The sequence below is a fragment of the Plecotus auritus genome (assembly GCF_963455305.1).
Source record: "Plecotus auritus genome assembly, chromosome: 4".
NCBI classification, from domain to species: Eukaryota; Metazoa; Chordata; class Mammalia; order Chiroptera; family Vespertilionidae; genus Plecotus; species Plecotus auritus.
In genome coordinates, this window is record NC_137775.1 from 21,041,038 (window position 1) to 21,062,879 (window position 21,842).

At 43.7% G+C, this 21,842-nt stretch overlaps 1 protein-coding gene across 2 annotated transcripts in view; it reads left to right on the top strand.

Moving 5' to 3' along the window:
* The first annotated feature begins 2,722 nt into the window (after window positions 1–2,722).
* L3MBTL3 (L3MBTL histone methyl-lysine binding protein 3) overlaps window positions 2,723–21,842 on the top strand; it is a 95,185-nt gene continuing 76,065 nt past the window's right edge. For both annotated transcript variants that reach the window (XM_080664594.1, XM_080664595.1), the window contains exon 1: window positions 2,723–2,797. The gene's annotated coding sequence lies outside the window, so the exon portion shown is untranslated. The remainder of the gene's footprint in view (window positions 2,798–21,842) is intronic.

A 21,842-nucleotide genomic window follows, 5' to 3' on the forward strand; every position in this document is an offset into this window, starting at 1 on the left:
CCGGGCGCGCACCGGAGAGCGAGCGAGCGAGCGAGCGCGAGAAGTACAAGTACGGGAGACCGAGGCAGTGGGAAAAGAGGCCGGGCCACTTTCTCCTCGCTCGGGCTGCGGGGAATGGACTGGTTGAATGTGCAGGCGCGTCTGCCCGGCGTGTGCAGTGTGTGTGCGCGGCGCAGAGGCCTCCCCGACTCCCACCGCGCACACGCACACTCACACGCACGCACACACTCGCGGACCCGCGGCGGGGCTCGGCGGCCGAGAGTTTGCATTTTCTCCTCGCCACCTCCCCCTTCCCGACCGACTGTGTGAGAATTTCATATAGATCAGCTCCAATTTCCGCCATTTTGGGAAAGTTGCACAAAAATAAACCCTCCGGTTTATTTCTGCCCGAGGCAGGAAAGTGCTTCGGGAAGCGAGGCGGCGCGGGCCCGGCGCGGCCGTCCGCGCGGGGGAGGGTGCGGGCCGCGGGCCGGGCCGGGAGCCCGCGCCGTCGCGGCGATCGCCCCGCGCCGCTGCAGCGCCGGGCCGGGTGCGGGCGCGGGCGTGTGTCGGGAGGCGGCGGCGGTAGCGGCGGCGGCGGCAGCGGGCGGTATGGGGGCCGGCGCTGGGCTGCTTTTCCTGCAACTTGTTTACGTCGTCCTTATACTGGGGAGGCAAAACGGGGTCCGAGGCGGGGCCGCCGCCCGCCCTGCGCCGCGTGCGTGTGCCTTTCCGGAATAATGGGTTTTGCACACTCGCGTCCTGGGCCCGGCGGGCCGTCCTCGCGCCGCGGCGGCCGGGCGGGGGGAAGTAGAGGCCGGCGGGGGTGGGGATCGGGAAGCGCAGGAGCCGGGGCATCCGCCGCGCGCCCGGTGAGCGGGTGAGGGGGGCGAGGGAGGAAAACTTGGGAGTCCTAGAGGCGGGGTGGCAGGGAACGGTGGCACGGGCGGGGGGAGGGCGCAACTTTTGTGCCGGTGGCAAAAACTTTAATTACCTTAAAGGAAAAAGGCCTTATAATCTCCCCCCACCTCCACCCTTTCTGGTCAAAGCACGCCCTTAGCGCGACCGTGAGAGAAAGTTTAAAAGCGGGCGGTTTCCTCCCCGCCTCGCCCGCGGAGGGTGGGGGGGGATCTGTGGGTACGGCTGCGCTCGGAGAAAGGTGGGGGTAACGAGCCGCCCTCCGGGGTCGCGCCGACCCTGGCTCTTACCCCACCCTTCCACGGGGAGACGGAGGTAAGCGTCGCTTCGGTTTCCCTCCCTCCCCACCGCTTCCTTTTCCTCCCCTCCCCGCCGATTTTTTGAGGGGACCCAAAAAACGGAGTCTCTTTCCTTATGCAACTTCCTCGGACGCTGTTAGCTCGGCCCTTCCCCCTCCCTGCATCCCTTGGCCGAGCCTTAACCACCTCGGGTCTACCGCCAGAAAAATGCATTAGAGATCATTCAAAGTGCACAGAAACAAAAATAGATTTTTTAATTGTTCTAAGTTTAAGTGAAGGGAAACATGAGAAATAAGAATTGGGGTTGGTGGGGGGGGGGGGGCGCGAGCCGCCGGGGCGAGTGCGTCGAATTTGAATGTTGGTTTTCCTAGAGCATTGTTTGTAATGTCGTTATTGGTTTTGGGAGCCCGAGAGTCTCCGTACTGGCTAGCTCGATCGCGTGGATTTTTGCGCAAGTTTTCAGAAAAACACTGACTCGCATAGAGCATTTCTCCGGAAAGTTTCAAGTGCAGCAAAATAGCGAACGAGCAAAACTGGCCAAGGGGAGACCTCTAGTGGTTAAGCGCATCTTTAAGTTCCGAAGGCCGAGAGCAAAGTTTGGCCTTTACTTGTAGCTACGTAGTCCGTTCAGACGTGGAAGTAATTAGAGGACCTGAGCGAGCAGCCAGATGTTGAGTGAAAGGATGCTGATCAGAAATAGAAAGTTTAGTAAATCCAAGAGCAAATGAGTTCTACCCTGTAACTTCATCCCTCATTATTTGTATGGGAAATACACTTCGCTTTTATTCTGGGTTTTGAGCTTCATCACTCCCTGGATTAGAAATATTTGTTCTCATAGCTATCATTGTCTATACGTTTGACCAACTTTTAATCAGGAGACACAGCGGATAATTTCATCTTGAGTGTGAATAAAGATACCAATCTGTGTTTAAAAGTTTGAAACAATGAATAAAGACCCTTGGTTTAAATTTGCCTTTTTTATGAGCTGATCATTTTTAGTCTCTAATAAATATAATTGAAGGCTGGTATTTAGTATCCTAACCATACGTTATATGTAGTCCTAAAATAAGTAGTTCTAAGAGTATAATTTTGTTTCACTGGATAAGACCTTTCTGGATGCTTTGTATAATGTTATTTAAACACTTACATATATGGACAAATCTACTTACACAATATCTGTTCTTTTGCCAATGTATGTTCAGTAAAGCAACTTTAATTTTAAAGATAAAAGCAATGAGAGAAATAAAGTGGAGTCAAATAATCTCTTTAACCTTCACCCTTTTGTCATACAATGGGAGGGACCTTAATGGAGGAATTTAGGATAAGGGAATGCTCTGAATGATAAAATCCATTTCACCTCATCCAGGACTAGTTTATTTTAGCATACTGAGTGGTATTGGGTGAAATTATGCAGTAAATCAGTGATTCAAACTTTAAACTTTTAAATTGTGGGTGGTGGATTTCAAAGCTTCTTTTTTATGACAGTGCTTTGATTTTTTACTTTTCCTCTCTTTGAACCAATGCTAGACTTTCCAGAGAAGTCTTGCGGGTGGACAGCGATCATAAAGACCACCAGATAATTATTTCTTCACCGCCACTAGGTAAGATTTGCTTGTTGAAACAAATTGCTTGATATATTTACAAATGTTAAAGACTGCATTTGGAAATCAGGAAGAAGGAGCATGTGGGGACAACGTTGGCCAGAAAAACCATCATTTTATGGTTTTTTTGAATGCATGAAAGTCTTGGCACTGTGATTGAATCTGGAATAAAACATTGGGAAAAGTTATGAGATTGTCTTGAATAATCTTGGACTGGCTCTCTTTTTTATTGAATTTATTGGGGTGACATCTATATATATAAAAGCCTGATATGCAAAGTGTCCCCTCTGGAGTTCTACTGACCAGGAGTTTGGTCGCTCGCTATAACATGTGCTGACCACCAGGGGGCGGTGCGGAACGAATGAAGGTCCCAGCCAGCAGCCAGCAGCTGCTTGGGACCCTACCTGTGCACGGATTTCATGCACTGGGCCTGTAGTTAGTTAATAAAATTATATAGATACCAGGTGTACAATTCTATAGTACATCATCTGTATATTATATTTTTATTCATCATCCCAAGGCAAGTCTCCTTCCATCACCATTTATGTCCCCTATATCGTCCCCTTCTACCTCCCCCGTGCCCCCTTTCTTTCCAGTAATCACCATACTGTTGTCTGTGTTTATGAGTCTTGTGTTTGTGTGTGCGTGTTTTTTGTGGGGTGTTTTGCGGCTTAATCCTTTCACCTTTTTCACCCAGCCCTGCAACCCCCCTTCCCCTTGACAGCTCTCAGCTGTTCTTTATCTATGAGTTCTTGCCAGATTCCTTTTTTTGTAATACTCATGCAAGGATATGTAGATATGTTTATTGATTTTAGAGAGAGGAAGGGAGAGAGAAACATCAATTGGTTGCCTTCTGCACACACTCTGACTGGGAATCGAACACACAACCTAGGCATGTGCCCTCACTGGAAATTGAACCCACAACCTTTTGGCATATGAGATGACACTCCAACCAACTGGCCAGGGCTCTTACAGATTCTTTTTTTTTAAAATATGTTTTTATTGATTTCAGAGAGAAAGGGAGAGAGAGAAACATCGATGAGAGAGAAATATTGTCCAGCTGCCTCCTGCACTCCCCACCATCCCAGCATATGCTCTGACCTGGAATGGAACCGTGACCTGGTTCATATGTCCATGCTCAACCACTCAGGCACACTGGCCGGGCCCTTCTCTTGAGTATTAAAAGAGTTTATGATGTTGTTTGGCAAAAACAAAATAAAAAATTAGCTTCACCTTTTATGAGCAGGATTGTTAATCCTCATGGGCCACCTTATAGCGGGGATGGATGTGGTCCATATCAGCGGTCCCCAACCTTTCCGACCTCAGGGACCACCAGTGGTCCGCGGACTACCGGTTGGCGACCGCTGGTCTATATGTCAAAACTGAATAATTACCAATATAAAAATTATTGTTAACGGGTTTATTGTCATTTTCTGCTTGCGAATCACCTTGACTAGTGTTATCAGCAAAACAAATAGATGTGGTCCGTGTTGCATCATCCAGCAGCGACAGTGGGTCGAGATCAACTATAAGAACACCATGCAGACAGAAGTAGAGTCACACAGAGTAACTGGGTCTCCTTGGATGGGGAATATTGTGTTTAGACATGCTGAGTGGAAGGCTGATTATTTCTCTCCATTTGAGAACTCATTGGGGCTGCAGATAAAGTGTTAGAACGGGAATCAGAAGACAGTTTAATCACTAAATACCTGTGTAAGTCCCTTTACTTCTTTCAGCCTACCTTTCCCCATCTGGAAACTCAAGCGATAGAGCTTGCCTTGCTTCCTCTGTTGAAAGGATCAAACAAAACAAAGTTTGGAGAACTGTGTAGAATGATTCAGATGTTTGGTAGTCATTTTACCTTAGCCATGCTTTGTGAAGGGCAGAAGGTAGTTGTTTAGGGCAGGACAGAGTGATTTAATTCCTGGCTAAAATTATTAGATTGGTTTCTGGTGTGTATATTATATGGACTTGTCACAGTACATCCAGAGGATATTTCTTTTCTTCAGGAAAAAAAGTAGTTTGTCTTTTACAGTATTGGCGCTCTGAGAGAAGGGACCATGCTTTAACATGGTGCTGAACACAAAGTGAAATTTATTTATCCCAAACTCGTCATTTAATAGGAAGGAGTACATGAAATGAATGCTTCAAATTTAAAACGATGCCTAATTGTGGAAATGGTAGGGTGATGAAAGTAGAAGGGTTGGTGTGAGGGGAATTTGTATCCTGTAATTAATATTTTTAGATGCTTGAGTCTGTTGGGAAATGAGGATGAGAAAATAGGTAACCAGGATAGTAGGTATATAGACTATCAGGGCCAGGAAATGGGTCCTATAAATGTGGACTTAGGGAGCTCATGTAGGGCTCCCCCACTCCCTATGTTTTCTAGACCCCGTTGCTACTTTTTTCTAGTTATTATCAACTATCTTCTAGACAGAAAAAAATGTCACAAGTACTATCATTATTTTCCACTTGATGATACTGAACTTGACAAATCCTGACAAGTTTTAGTTCATCTCTCTTTTCTTATAGATTATCTAATCAATGTTCCAAGAATCCAGAAAACCCAATAGTGCAGAAAAGAAGAAAGACATGCCCTATTTAATTAGTCCTTGAGTAATAGATGGCTGTTTCTTCAAAAAGTTCGACTGGTTTGTTTGATAGATTATTTCTAAGAAATATATATTTCAACCAAGGCTATTTATAGTAAATACTAGTGGCCGGGTTCTCAAAATTCGTGCATGGGGGTGGGGGGGGCGGAGGGGGGCATGTCAGCCCGACCTGCACCCTCTCCAATCTGGGACCCCTCGAAGGATGTCCTATTGCCGATTTACAGGGATCGGGCCTAAACTGGCAGTCGGACATCTGTCTCGCAATCCAGTACCGCTGGCTCCTAACCACTCACCTGCCTGCATGCCTGAATGCCCCTAACCACTCTACTTGCCGGCCTGCTCACTCCCAGGCCCCCCCCCCCGCCCCCGGCCAGCCTGATTGCCCCCAACTGCCCCCCCCCCCCGCCAGCCTGATCACCCCCAACTGCCCTCCCCTCCTGGCCTGATCGCCCCTAACCGCCTCTGCCTCGGCCCCGCCACCATGGCTTTGTCTGGAAGGATGTCCGGAAGGTCTCCTGGTCTAATTAGCATATTACCCTTTTATTAGTATAGATAGTTAGTATATAAAATTTACAAGAAAAGTTACTTTATGTGGTATGGGGCAGGACTACCCTTGAAGTCCCAAGGATGGGAAACCTGAGTGACGCCCTGGCAGTGTTTCTACTAGTTAACCAGTTATTACTGAGTTCTTACAATGCCAAACATTAAAAGACTAGGTGTTTGCCCTTGAGGAATTCCCTAGACCCTTACCCAAGGAGTAGACACAACTCTGAGCTCTGCTAATGTGAGTCTAACAGCTGCATTTTGTGCCAGTAGAAAAGAATAAGGGCTATAGCTCTCTTGGGAGCCAGTGAGCTAGGAAACATGGATTCCCCAGTTAACTAATGCAGATCCTTGACACATAATTGTATACACGTAGCACAATATGTTACATTTCTGCTTTCATGCCGAGTCTTCAGAAATGAATAAGAATCTCTTTACTGGCTGTCAAGGACTGCCTGAATTGTAAATCTAGCCAGGGTGATGGATTTGGACTGATTGTTTTCTCCTTTGCCTAATATGTTCACCAAAGGTGACTCTGGTGAAGATCTATTCTACAACTTCCCCTACTTGCTACTATCAAATGCTCTGGGGGGACAGTGTATTTAAAGTAAACTATTAGTCTGGGAGACACTATGTTAAAGAGATCTATATGTTCACTAGAGGCCCAGTACGCCGATTCGTGCACCGGTGGGGCCCCTCGCCTAGCCTGCGCCCTCTCGCAATCCGGGACCCCTTGGGGGATGTCAGAGGCCCGGTGCATGGATTCGGCCCGATCACTGCAGGCCAGGCCGAGGGACCCCACTGGTGCATGATCCTGTGCACAGGGCCTCGAAGTATGCATATAGGATCTTTGGTTAATCTCTTTCTGCCCTCCCCCCTACCCCCTTCTCTCTGGGATTCATCAGTCTGTTCCATGTTTCCATGCCTGTGCGTTGAGCATCTGTTCCCTGGTGTTCAGTGCACGTCATAGCTACCAGTCGAATGGCCCAATGGTCGAACGGTCATTCGATCACTTAGGCTTTTATATATATAGATATGTGTGTTTATTTACATAGGATATCTTGAAGTTCAGAGCATCCTGAAGATGTATTTTATAAAGGCTTCATTATCTAATGGGAATAATCTCAAGTTACCTCTTTACTCTTCACTAAGTTAAATCATTTCACTGATGTGAGATTATGAATTAGTTTGTATTCACTGCAGCAGCAGGTATGCAGCAAGTGGATGAAAGCAAAACACCAGGAAAGGATACCCTTGAAATATAACTGAGTTTGATTTATGAAATCGAATTGGGAAAGCCCTTTAAGAATTCCCTATTTAAAAGGAAATAGAGTGGTTTGCAGAAAGAACAAGGGCTTTTGAGAGGAACTTGAGTAAAATTGGGTGGCCTAATGAGCCTCAGTTTCTTCCTCAGAAGTGGACTTAGAATTAATGACTTGGATAGTGAAGGGAAGAGTTACATGTGCATTATATGTAGTAGTACGATGCCTTCTCTATGATTATTCTTATTGTAAGTCAGTGTTTTGTGTTAGCCAAAAATATTTATTGATCATCTATTTTGGTAAGTGTTTGTTGGGGAGTGCTTCAAGTAACCAACGCTTAGGACAGGGTTGAATGAATGTGCTTTGCTTCAATGTATTCATAATCTAGTCCAGGAGGTAACCTAAGCACATGGAGTGTTCATTAATGAAACCGAGCCATGGCTCAGTGAGGCCAGTGGTAGAGATAAGTGCAGTAGGTGCTATAACGGTGCAGCTGGATGTGAAGTTAAATATGTTTCTGAAGTGGGGACTTGGGAGGTGGGGTGTCCTCTGCAAAACACTGAAATGCTGATATATTTGGTGTAATTGTATATTGAATGCCTCCTGACTGTCAAATACAAAGCTAGGTACTTTATATTTCTTTACCCAACAAATACTGAGTGCCTTCTGTATGCCCAGGTACTGTTCTAGGCACTGAGTATTGTCTCAAATACTTGCACTAACCTTGAGCATTTGGCATTATTCTTTCCCTTTTAGAGCAGACTGGTCTTCAGAGATACTTCGTAACTTGTCTGAGTTCATATCATGCCCTTTGAAAGGGGTGGGACCAAGGAAAATGATACTGGCTGGCGATTTCTATCCTCTCGTAAGGTAGTTTGTTCATTGAATGGGGTGAGAGGAAGAAAATAATTAGATTATACAGGCGAGTCCTAGTGGTTTTGCATGGATTAGTGACATGATTGCCAGACTAGCTATTCACCATCACCACTTTGTACACCGCATCATTTTATTGATTGTTCTTAACAGTCCACTGGCTGAAGGAGCAGGAAACATCCAAATATCCTGGTTTTTGAGACTCGGAATATCTCAGACTTTCAGATACTTTGACTTGGCTATTGATTTCATTTTGGATGATACCTGAGCTAATGTGTAAAGCATAGGCAAGGTTGGGTTTTCTTGTTACTCCTTCTCCTTTTGAGTTGCTTCTCCTTCTCCTGCCTCTCCTCTTCTATGTCACAAAGTTGTCCAAAGTTCCTGACCCACTCTAAAGAGCATCTTCGTTCTTCCCAAAGGTTTAAGCAAAAACAAAACAAAACAAAAAATCCCCGTAGACACAGATACTAGTGTGGTGATTATCAGAGGGAAAGGGGTAGGGAAAGGTGGAGGAGGGTAAAGAAGGGCTAAATGGTAGTGGACGGAGACTTGACAATACAATATACAGATGATGTATTACAGAATTGTACACCTGAAACCTATATAGTTTTATTAACCAATACATTCAATACAAATTTTAAAAAAAAGTTGGATCAGCAAGAGAATACCCAAGATGGCATGGCTCAGAAAGTATCTCCCAGCACATTCCAGACGCACCTTGGAAGGACTTAGCTCTATTCACACTTTAGAGTGTATTTAGTTCAACATCTGGCTGTTGCTGGGACCCAAAAGGATTGATTGTTTTGTTATGTGTTTAGGTTTCTGATTGTCAAAATGGTAATTCCTAGAATATTTCTAAGAAAACTCATTATCAGATTAATGAATATCTCTTATATGTTGATTTACTAAGATGAACAATAGAGAACAGGTATAAGAAAAATATAATGGGAAGAAATCACTATCTCTTCACTTTCCTTTTTTTAAAAAAATTTAAACCAAGAATTGGGAAAAGACCAATTATTGATTCTTACTGAAAAGAACACCTTGGTCTACCTCATGGCTTTCAAATGATCACAAATTGTTTAACAAAACATTATTCAGATTAGGTCTGGGAATTCCTGGGTTTATTTTTTAAAAAGCTTTCATTTGTTTTTTTTTTTGTAAGAGACCTGATAAGGCAGTAGGGTTAGTTATCAAAAAATGTAAATCAATCAATAAATGAAAAGAATGGGACTTCAGTTTACCAAACTGAATTCTAAAGATAATAGCATTTACTCAGAAGCCAGGATTATAAAAGGAAAGAAGAAAATGAAAATGAGGACTAGAAATAAGGGGGAGAAGCTGGGGATGGTGTAGGGTTGTGGGGGGGGCAATGTACAGTGCTAGAATCAAAATTTAGAAATGAAAGCTGGGACTGTGACTAAGAATATATTCATCAGGCCCTAGCCAGTTTGGCTCAGTGGATAGAGCGTGGCCTGCAGACTAAAAGGTCCTGGGTTCGATTGCTGTCAGGGGCACATGCCTGGGTTGCGGGCACAATCCCCCCAGTAGGGGGCGTGCAGAAGTCAACCAGTCAATGATTCCGTCTCATCATTGATGTTTCTGTTTCTCCCTTTCCCTTCCTCTCTGAAATCAATGAAAATATATTAAAAAAGTAAAAAGCCCGTAATGTCTACACTTAAAAAACTATATATGTGTGTGTATATATATATATATATATATATATATATATATATATATACATATATATATATGAATATATTCATCAGCTGTGCTATCATTACTGATGTTAAATTCGTTAACCACAGAGTATGTCCATGTTTACAAATGAAGTGAAGAGTCTCTTGATCCTTTGGGTGGTTCTGTGTTGCAATGGGAGTTGCACAAATCTGTGGTACCATACGGCTTTAGTCCGACTTAGGATGCCATTGCATGCATTGATTACAGGATAGACTGTTTCTCCTTAATTGAAGCTCTTTTATCTAATAAGGTTTTTTTTGAGCATTTGTTATATTCCAGGCCCTTTTAAGATTAGGCCAGAGCTTTATGTTGTGTGTAATTTCATGGAATTAAACTAGGTCAGTTACTAGATCATTTTGACGAGGCTTGTTCAGGCACCAAAATCAGTTGATTTTTTTTTTTCCCATCTGTTACACAGATTGAACCCTGAACTGTGAATTGAAATTCCTAAGTGGACACTCTGGTCTGGTTGTTAAATGATTTGAATAATTCACCCTATGGGTTTGTGGTCTTATTTAGTGGATTTGAGGCCTAGCTGTTCAATCTGTTGATAAGGAGTTTAGCTACAAGTGGTTATCAAGATAAGCCCAGAGACATGACTTCTATGAGAAAAACAAAAATCTGGTCACATTTACTTTATTACATGCAAAAGAGAAATCAAGTGTAAATCTTTTAATTTTAGCTCTATGTTCAATGAAAGTATGAAGCTGAATAAGAAAAAAAATATTACTACTCTTAGCATTTAAAATTTATGAAGTAAAATAAGAAAAAAGAATAAGATTCTACCTTTAGGTGTGTGTTTTAAATTTCAGTTCAGGCATATTTTGCATAAGCATTGAAATATCTGTGTCAGACAGGTTCTTGTTCTTTTAATGCCCTTTGAAATCCCTCTAATGGTATAAAATTTCTATTATTATCCTGCTAGAGTAGTATGTTGATGACATGATAGTACTTTTCAGACTATTTCTGCTTCAAATTGAGGTATCTTTATAGCTGTACATTGAAAATGAACTTCAAATAAAAGCATTTGATGAGAATGTATTAAATATGCCATAGGCCTGTTTAATGTCAGTTTGTGATTTCATTTTCTATGTACTGTACTTTTTTTTTTCTCGAAAGGCATTTTTCATTTTCTGTTCCTCCTTTAGAGGAAGTATGTAGGTTAGGCCACATAATCTCAAATAATTCATCCTTCGTACAGTAACAAACGGAAGGGCATGAAGTTGAGATTTTGTAAAGGCTGTCTTCAGTGACTAAACCTTTGCCTATAATCTCCATGGCAGAAAAGGTAACAAATCAGATAAGTAGAGTTATGAATAGGGTTTTTCTCATTAAAATATAACCACTAGATATGGCAAAGAAGTGTTTTTGAGAAAATATCAATAAGAAGGAGCCATCATAATAACTGATTCCATATTTAAAGGAAGCATAGATTATTTGCCATTTGGGGGTATCTACTATTTAAGGATAGATGTAGACAGAAGACTAAAGATTCTCAAGGGTTTGTTCTTGGCTCTTGATGGTACTAAGATTTCAGTTCTCACATCTAAATGATCTAGAATTTGCCTACCTAAAATCTATGAACTTGGGCCCTTGGCGCAGAATTTCACATCTCTCTGCACAGATCTCAATTCCAGTATGTCTGCGATTCAGAGTTCTTATCAGTCAGGGTGAGTAGAATATCAAAGCTGGTATCTGTCATGCTTGATTTGAAAGGAACATTTTTCTTTGTAGCAATGTGTGTTTGTTGAGAGATGCTTCAAGTGTGAGTTTAGATTTTTCTCTCATCCTATTGAATAAGTCTGTTTTAAGAGATTTGAATTTAACTTCTTTTGATGTGTTCTCCACTGACACTTAAGTAAGTAGTGTTTTTGGAACACTTAAATAAGGGGTGTTTTTGGAGCGGTAATGTTATGCTTCTGCCAAAGAGGTAAATAAATACTTAGCAGCTTAGTTGGTGGATAGAATTTTCACTGAAGAATAAGTGATAGATGGACAAGGTTTTGGTTTTTTTTCCTGATTCTCCTTCTCTGCAATCCCCCTTTGTAGGGAACTAGCCTTGCATTTCCCCCCTTCTCTTTTATTTATTCATTTGAAACATTTTTGATGCTTATTTTAGATATTCAGGAAGGATAAAGAAATGAGGTCTCTTTCCTCAAAGCCTCTCAGATGATCATGATACAATGTAATACATATTATAATGGGGTACAGAATCTCTCTTTGCAGCTCTTCTTTTCTGGCAATTCATGTATATGCATTCGAGTACTCATACAGAGAGACTCTTACTGGAGTCATTCTAGTCCCCTTTGGGGAGGATCCATACCTTTCATCTCTTTTTCCTACTGACCTCTTGCTGTAATCTCCCACTGTGCTTTCTGTTTGCCTCTTCACCAGCTTTTTTAAAAGCACGTTTTGGAACCAAAGTTGATAATGTGAGGAAGCTTTTATGCCTGCTCAGCAAAAATGTCACAGTGAGGTTATCAGTGGCCTAGTGTTGGGTTGTTATTCAGATATTATGTCTTCCTAAGTTTGTTAAAATGTTCTTTCTAAGAGCTTGGCAAAAATGAGTAGTTACTGACTTTACATCAGTTTTCCAAATTCGTTTTGAAATTTTACATGTCTGTGAAATCCCAGAGTCTTACCATCGTTCCCTTAAGCCCCTGCTTCCCCTGCCTTCATCTCTGGACTCCTGAGAAATCAAATGGGCTTGTGGTGCAGAGGTATTGGCCTTTGCACAGTCATCATTCCTCTGCTCTGGCTGCTTCAGACATCTGGTAAACCAGGGCTTGGAGGGAATGTGGACACTGGAGAGCAGCTTATTTCTTTGCTTCAGAATAACTGTAGCTATCATGGACTGAGTGTCCACTATGTGCAAAGCACTCTAACATGGATAAATTTTTAAAAATTAAGTCTCTATGAAGTAGATATTCCTATTCTATTTTTCAGCTGAAGGAGCTAAGTCTCAAGAGAGGTTCTGTATCTTGCCCAGGGTAATGCACCTAGTAAACTGTGAAGCCAGGATTTAAACCCAAGCACTCAGACTTCTGGAGCCTGTGCTTTTCACTGTTACAGTAGATTGGCTCCCACATTGATCGAAATGCATGTTGGGCACTGTGGTATGGTCTGAGGGGCACTGTCTTGGGAGGTAAAAGTCTGTTTTGACTGGGTGACCTCATTTTTCTCACCTGTAAAATGAGGGTAAGAATACTTGTCAGTCTTAAGCGGTAGTTGTGAGGGTCAAATAAGCTGGTATTGGTGAGAGCCTTTAAATGACGAAGTGTGGAAGAAACCCTTCTGCTCCAGGCTGTCTGTGGCCCTTTGATGTGTGTTAGGCTTATGGCCTTTGTCTGGGTATCCCTGGTCTTATTTGTGGGTATGTGACTTCTTTCTTTACCGGCTGGTACCTCTCTGGTGTCATGCAAAGGAGGCCATCGGAGAGTAAATTAAATAGTCATAGACAGACCACGGCCATATATTTCTCAGGATCATCTATTTCTCTGGCCTGGACTTAAAGGACTACAGGCCCTGAGGTCATTCCCCAGAATTACACGCTGCAGATCTCCACCCTTGGATGCGGGCTGGGAGCTCGGCCAGAAGGGAGCATCCCTGGAGTTGAACCTGACCTGAAGGTGAAAAAATCATCTCCTGTAAAACACTACCTACTTCTATGTTATTTTCTGAATGTTTTCCCCAAGCTCAGCACTTTCCAAAAGCGGGGTTGCATGGAACGCGACGCCCTGTGATGGCAGTCACAAGGCTAAGTGACTGTGGGAAACTGGCTTAGGCGGCAGCACTTCACAGCCTGCTGCACGGCTGCCGATGCGAGCTGTGCATCGCCAGAGACCCTGCGGAGGTTACAGATCCCTTTTACCTTAAAGCGTTTTATCATGGCATTGGATAAAAGGTCCCCTGAAAGGTAACTTTTGAGGAGCAGACTTGGGGACATGCTGCCCTAGCCTTTTCTCTCGCCTTCATTAAATGCCCCCTGCAGTGTGTGGTCGGACCAGCGTGGTGTCCTGCCCTCTCCCCACGGCAGATCCTGCTGCATTACCTCAGACGTCTTGTTCTGGTAGGAAAGCTAGCAGTTTTTTCTGGAGCCAGGTAAATAAATATGAGGGGCGATGAACAGAAGACCCACTTCCATGAAGTGATGATGATATTGTGATGTAGATTTGAACACGGGGAGCCTACTACAAGAGATGTTATTGAAATAAAATGAAAGGGGTGGGGAAGCTGCTGTCTAACCTTTTAAGGTCACTGAGCAGTTCTCATGAACTCGAATAATTGTTAAGCCAGATAATTATAATAAAAAGTTAACATTTTAATGATTGCTTTATGTAATAGGCACTGGCTTATCTCATCTAATCGAATCCTCATCATTGCCCAATGAAGAAAAGTTTTGTTATTCTCCACACTTTACAGATGGGGAGATTAAAACTTCAAGATATTAATTGGTCTGAAGTCACAGAGTAGGTCACTGTCAAACTTTGCAAAGCAAAATGAGCAGGAGCAAAGGAAAGGGTGTGGGATGGAGAGAAGAACTTGTGAGTGTGTGGCAGGTTTGAAGATGATCCATGAAGTATTTGATTTGCTCCTGTGAAGGATGACAAGGAGTGGAGGCAGCTTTATATGTCACATTAATAAGGGTGCAGGCTTTTGCCCAGCCTGTGTAGCTCAGAGGTTGAGTGTCGACTTATCAGCCAGGAGGTCACTGTTTGATTCCGTGTTAGGGCATATGCCTGGGTTGCGGGCTTGGTCCCCAGTAGGGGGCATGCAGGAGGCAGCTGATTAATGTTTCTACTCTCTTTCCCTCTCCCTTCCTCTCTCTCTAAAGTCAATAAAAACATATTTAAAAAAATAAGGGTGCAGGCTTTTTGGGAGAGATTGCTGATGAATGACTTTTAGGACTTTAGAGTGTATCACAATGTGCCAGATATAGCATGTGATTAGCAACTGAAGAATTCCACAAAGTAAACCAAAAGCCAGTGGAGGGTATCAGAGTGGGCATCAGAGCCACAGGGCAGCCTCCCCCACAGTGGAGGTGGCTTTTCCTGCTGCTGCATTGTACCCTTCTGCATAGTTGTCGTCGTTGTCTGCTTCAGGATTGGCATTCCCGACTCACTCTTAACAAAATGTGCATTGCCCTCTTAACCAAAACCTGTAAGTTTAGTCCATTGATACCATACCCAGGTATGTCAGCCTGTCGGCTGAATGACAGAATTTTAATCTGATTCTCAGGTGCCGCTTTTAAGGTTATGTCTGTACCCATTTTACAACCACTTGTGGCCACATCTCTACCTTATTTTTTTCAGATGCACCTGTTAACTATCCTATCTAATAAAAGAGTAATATGCAAATTGACCGTACCTCCACTACACTCACAAGCCACGCCCACCAGCCACACCCACCAGCCAATCAGGAGGGAATATGCAAAAAAACCCAACCAAGATGGCTACAGCCACAGAGAGCAGGAGGGAGGCTTGGTTTCCCTGGCAATGGAGGAAGCCAAGCTTTCCGCCTGCCCTTGCCGGCCCAGGCCTCCACTCAAGGCTACAAAGTTTCAATTATAGAAGACAAATAAAGCCCAAAAGAAATGGCTGCCGCCATGAAGCAAGCAGAAGGCTTGGCTCCACTCCAGGCTACAAAGTTTCAATTGTAGAAAATAAATCCCAGATCCCAGGGCCTCTGCTTGGGTCGCCGGTGGGGTCTGGCCGGCCTGCAAACCACCACAGGCCCCTCGCCCAGGCCGCCCCACACCCCAAGGGAACCCCCACCCTAATCCGGGACACCCTTCAGGACAAACCGGCTGGCCCCCACCCATGCACCAGGCCTCTATCCTATCTAATAAAAGAGTAATATGCAGATTGACCATCACTCCAACACACAAGATGGCTGCCCCCATGTGGTCAAAGATCCTGCCCCCATGTGGACACAAGATGGCCACCACAAGATGGCCGAGCAGGGGAGGGCATTTGGGAGGAACCAGGCCTGCAAGGGAGGGCAGTTGTGGGCGATCAGGCCAGCAGGGGAGGGCAGTTGGGAGGGACCAGGCCTGCAAGGGAGGGCAGTTGAGGGTGATCAAGCCTGCAGGGGATGGCAGTTAGGGGTGACCCGGCTGGCAGAGGAGGGAAGTTGGGGGTGACTGGGTCTGCAGGGAAGGGCAGTTGAGGGGGACCCAGGCCTGCAGGGGAGAGCAGTGGGGGGTACCAGGCCTGCAGGGGAGGGCAGTTAGAGGCAAACAGGCTGGCAGGGGAGCAGTTAGGCATCAATCAGGCTGGCAGGCAGAAGCGGTTAGGGGCAATCAGGAAGGCAAGCAGGCGAGCAGTTGGGAGCCAGCAGTCCTGGATTGTGAGAGAGATGTCCGACTGCCCGTTTAGGCCCGATCCCAGTGGGCGGGATCGGGCCTAAATGGGCAGTCGGATATCCCTCGAGGGGTCCCAGATTGGAGAGGGTGCAACCTGGGCTGAGGGACACCCCCCTCCGTGCACGAATTTTGTGCACCAGGCCTCTAATAATACTGTAAAATGCAACTCTCAAAAAGCAATTGTAAAATTAAAACTATTTAACTGGTCTTAGTGAATGTTAACTAGCTGTATGAAATATATAATATCTGAAAACAATGGTTTGAGCAGGAATGGCCAGGCCACAGTTAGTACCCTTTCTTAGTAATCTTTAGTTCTCACCTTCTTTGCAGATCCAGACTTTTGATTTGTAGGCAAGGCCCCTCTTTCACATTAGGTGAGCATCCTCGATGTGGTTGCTTATCTAGGGGACTGTCATCGCCTCTTCAGCTCAGCTCCTGGCAGGCTGTTGGTCTTGAATGTGCCGTTGGAGCTCAGCACTGGGGGAGTCCGCGCCCTCACTGAACCCCATTTCATCTACTCCTGACGGATGTGAGTGAAGGGATTGTATGAGGGGCAGATTATGAAGTACACACAAACTCTGTTTATCTCTGATCACACTAACACAGTAGGCTCTTGACAGTTGTGAGAGACATATCGCAAGACCATCACCAATTCTCAACTTGAAAAAACTCATTGTAGCCCGAAATTCCTTCCTTCAGATTACTGAAATGTAACTGAAAATGTAAATGATCTCTCTAGACCTTGACTACTTATCTCACTCGATGAGCAATTTTTGTACTGACTGGAGCACTTATTGAAACAAATTCACACATCCTTTCTACTTATTTCCTTTTGGAGCATTTGGTAGTTTTGTTCACACAAATGTGTCTGAGTCATCATTGCATTTGACATTTCAGTCTTTAATTTATCCGAAACTTCAATTTTGTGGCCAGGACCTATCGCTTTCATAAACATTTCCATATTCCCCTCATTCTGTCATCAATGCTAGAATCAACTAGCAGTTAATTTTGTTTGTTTCATTTCTTAACAAGAAAAAAAGTTTTTATCACTTTATTGACAGTGGCCATAGCACTGAGACTAAGCACTCTGACTAAGGGTGAACCTGGACCTTGGCCGGTCCAGGCCACTTGCTCTTGCCTCTCAGCTGTGTGTGATGCAGAATCGTATCTCTGCATAAAATGACCAATGACTCAATGTCCCTGGAACTTCAAATGTCACTCAGGAGTGGTAAAAACTATAAATGGTGAGCAAATGCCAAGGTCTGCTGTATATATTTTTCCCATACCTGAGCTGTGGAGAACTGAACTCTGCCCTTCCTTTTCTTACTGATCTGTGGAGCTGATGCATTTGCATGTACAGTTGAATACTTACTAGCAAATTATCTAGGAGCTTTGGGGAAGTTGATTTCTCTTACTGACTTCTAAGCTGTAGCTTCAGTTGTTGGCTTCAATAACAAACGTGGGAAGACATGCCTTTTATAACATAAACTGTTTTATATAAATATGAAGCAGGATTTTAAAACTTTTTTTTAATTAAAAAAATTTTTTTTAACATTCAACAGATACAAAAGCATGTAGAGGGAGAAGGTTCCCCCCCAGGACTGTCTTTCAGCAAACCATTGTCCCTTCCTGGAAGCAGCTAGTGTTACTGGTTTCTGACAGTCCTTGCAGAGATAGTCTATGCACATATAACCAGTACATATATTTATATATAACCCCTTTGTTTTATATAAAGGTAGCATGTAGTTCCTGTATCTTGCACAAAATTAGTAGTATTAAAGACATCTGGGAGCTCTTTCTTTTTTATTGGATTTATTGGGTGACATTGGTTTGCAAAACCATACAGGTTTCAAGTGTACAACTCAGCAAAACATCATCTGCACACAACATCATGCGCCCATCACCCCAAGCAATGCCTCTTTCCATCCCCATTTTCCCTCCCTTTGCCCACCGGCACCTACTCCCACCCCCTTTTCTCTCTGGTAATCACCATAGTGTTGTCCTGTTCTGTGTGTGTGTGTGTGTGTGTGTGTGTGTGTGTGTGTGTGTGTGTGTGTGTGTGAGTGTGTGTGTGTGTAGCTTAATCCCTTTACTTTCTTTTAGCCAGTCCCTCAAAGCCCTCTCTCTGACAGCTCTCAGTCTGTTCCATATCTTCATGCCTCTGTTTCTATTTTGTCTTGGAGATCTTTCTATTATTTTAATATAAAGAGCTTCCTCATTTTATTTTTTACAATGGCATTATATACTACTAGAGGCCCACTGCACGAAATCGGTGCAAGGGGCTCGGTCCTCGCAGCAGCGGCAGCTTGCCTTGGCCCTCGCAGCCCCAGCTTCATCTGGAAGGTCGTCCGGAAGGTTGTTCGTCTGTCTGGTCTAATTAGCATATTATGCTTTTATTATTATAGATTGTATGGATGTATCACAGTTGGCTTTTATCAATGGACATTTGTGTTGTTTCCATCTTTTTTTCTATATTCATTGAGTAACCTTTTACGTTTTCCTTTTATAAATATGTGCAAGTATCTGTAGAATACATTTCTAGGACTAGGATCGCTGAATTGTCGAATATGTACTTGAAAGTTGATCTCCATAGGGGTTGTTTCAATTTATAATGCTGCCATCAATGTATGAGAGGGTCTGCTTCCCCATATTCTCATAACAGGATTTTTGAATGTAAGATATTAACTAATTTCATCACCATCTAATGTTTCTTGATTACTAGTGGTATATGGTGGGTTGGAACTTCCAGAGATTTATTTACATGAGAAATTGAGGAAGTTAGTTCATCTGTTACATACAGTATTTCCAAGAGGGAGTCAAGTTGCACAGCTTTGGTTTGGAGACAGTGGGTGGTACAGGAGACAGATGCAGGAGGTAATTCTGAGGATAGTGTTGTATGTCATTTAGTCTGTCCTCCAGGTCTTTTTATTGGAGGCTCAAGGCAAGAAAATTGTAATAAAAATTAGTAAAAGCTGAAGTGAACTGTTTCACAAAAAGGGGTCTTTGGGAGTGTAATGCATTTGTACAGGTGCCAGCAGTAACGACCTCCGCCTTCAATAAAGCATCTCCTTAATGAGGCATCCACAATGGATGCCGGTAGAAGCACACTGGATGTCAGTCCCTTTGATTTTAGACTCCTGTCAGCCATTGCATGTATGTTGGTGGGAATCAAAAGCTGCAATGGTGCATTTGCTGGGCATCTGGAGACCATTTGAATTTAGACGAGATTAGGAGGCAACTGGTAGGTGTTGTCTGATAGCACAGAGGACACGTCATGGTGCATTTTTAAGGCACTTTCTTAAGAAGTCCCAGCACCATTAACAAGAGATTTGGGATGGGATTTCTGCAGAGTGAGAAACACTAATTGTGACTTGTATTGTGAGTAACTGCTACCTGTTTTTTTCTGGCCTGTGGAATACAGGTTATTTATGGGATAGTGCCAGGTGATAATCTATACTAATAAGAGGGTAATATGCTAATTAGACTGGGAGACCTTCCAGGAGACCTTCCGGATGTTCTTCTGGACAAAGCCATGGTGGCGGGGCCGAGGTAGAGGCAGTTAGAGGCCAAGAAGGGAGGGCAGTTGTGGGTGATCACGCCAGGATGGGACAGCAGTTGTGGGTGATGCTGGTGGGGGGCGGGGCTGTTGGGGGTGAGAGACCAGCAGGGGGGCCAGTTGGGGACGAGAAGGCTCTCAGTGGGGGTCAGTTGGAGGTGATCAGGACAGTGGGGGTGCAGTTTGGAATGAGCAGGCCAGTAGGGGGGCAGTTGGGGGCGAGCAGGCTCTCAGTGGGGAGGAAAGGTGGGCGCGAGCAGGCCAGCAGGAGGGGCAGTTGGGGACAAGCAGTCCGGCAGGCAGAGTGGTTAGGGGCAACCAGGTAGGCAGGCAGGCAGGTGAGTGGTTAGGAGCCAGCAGTCCCGGATTGCAAGGGGGATGTCCGACTTCCAGTTTAGGCCTGATCCCTGTAAACTGGCAGTAGGACATCCTTTGAGGGGTCCCAAATTGGAGAGGGTGCAGGCCAGGCTGAGGCACCCCCCCCCCCATGCACGAATTTCGTGCACCGGGCCACTAGTTAAAGCATAAAGCAGCATTTCTAATACTAAAAAAAAACTCCTTACCTCTTAGAAACATGGTTGGTTGGAGTGAAAGGACTTTGTATGCTTGCACACACTTTTGGAGGATGAAAACTAGGGAGAAAAACTTAGGGTGGCATAGAAGTAGCTCCTGTTAAAATAATATTGGTTGTTGGCTATTCTGTGTGATTAAGAGATTGTGGAAAAACACCTAATCTATCCTAGCTATTCATACTAATTGTGATAGTGAAAGTAGCCAGTGGCTTCAAAATTAGATCATGGGAAAGACAACATATTAAATATTTTCATGCTACAGTACTTTACACAAAATGTCCACAAACCTTAGAATAAAACAGTGGATGGAAACAGTTTTTATAAATTTTAGATACGTGTCTTAAGGGCAGAGAACACTGTGTAACATTACCAGTGTTTGATAGAGCAAAGGCTTATTCTAAATATTTTCTAAAACATGTAATGCAGGTTTTGTACAGTATAAGCTTTTAGATTTCTTCTACTTTTTGTTCCTCTTCCTAGACACAGGATTTTGCCGTTGTGAATTTTATACACATAGATTTTAAAGTTAGAAAAGATGAAAAATCTACTTGTGTTGTATATGTGTCTTAATGCTATTTTGTCAATAGCATGTATTTTTTAAAAGGGTATGTGTTGCACTGATGCACATAATTCAAGAACTTCGGTGCTAGCAGACTGGTTTCTGGATTTGCCATGTTCTAAGGCAGTGGTCGGCAAACCGCGGCTCGCGAGCCACATGCGGCTCTTTGGCCCCTTGAGTGTGGCTCTTCCACAAAATACCACGGCCTGGGCGAGTCTATTTTGAAGAAGTGGCGTTAGAAGAAGTTTAAGTTTAAAAAATTTGGCTCTCAAAAGGAATTTCAATCGTTGTACTGTTGATATTTGGTGGCTCTGTTGACTAATGAGTTTGCCGACCACTGTTCTAAGGAATAACTTAAGGAAAAGTAGGTTTTGCCAGATTCTCAGAGGGACAGGATTCTACAAATGCGTGAGAAAATAGGCTGGGGTGGAATCAGGCTGACCTGGGTTGAAGTCCTGGTCGTACCACCAACTATGGTTTTGACTGAGTTAAGTGAACCTTTCTGAGGCTCACTTTCTTCAATGTAGACTAAACACATAATACAACTTAACTTTTTGTGGGAAATACATGAATTAATGGATGTAAATTGCCTGTTGCTTTGTTCTTTTTCTGGAAGAATGTCATAGGTTTAATTAATAAATTAGAAAGTATGTATATTATGTCTGGCATGGGCTATCTGGTGATTTGATGCTATTATAATTATAGAGAAAGAACAGTAAAACTTTTTTTAAAGGATCACTCACGTTTTACCCAGGTTAGCCACCAGGGGGAAATTATTCTGTCACTCTACTGTCTGTCAGAAAGAAGTTGCCATTCTTCCTCACTTAACAGGGAAGTCAGTTTTGTTCCTGATCTTTATCTGTTTAATGAGGCAGAGAATCTAAGTGCAGGTTAATTCACTTAACTTTTTTGCTATTTTTATTTTTGTTAATCCTCACCTGAGGATATTTTTCCCATTGATTTT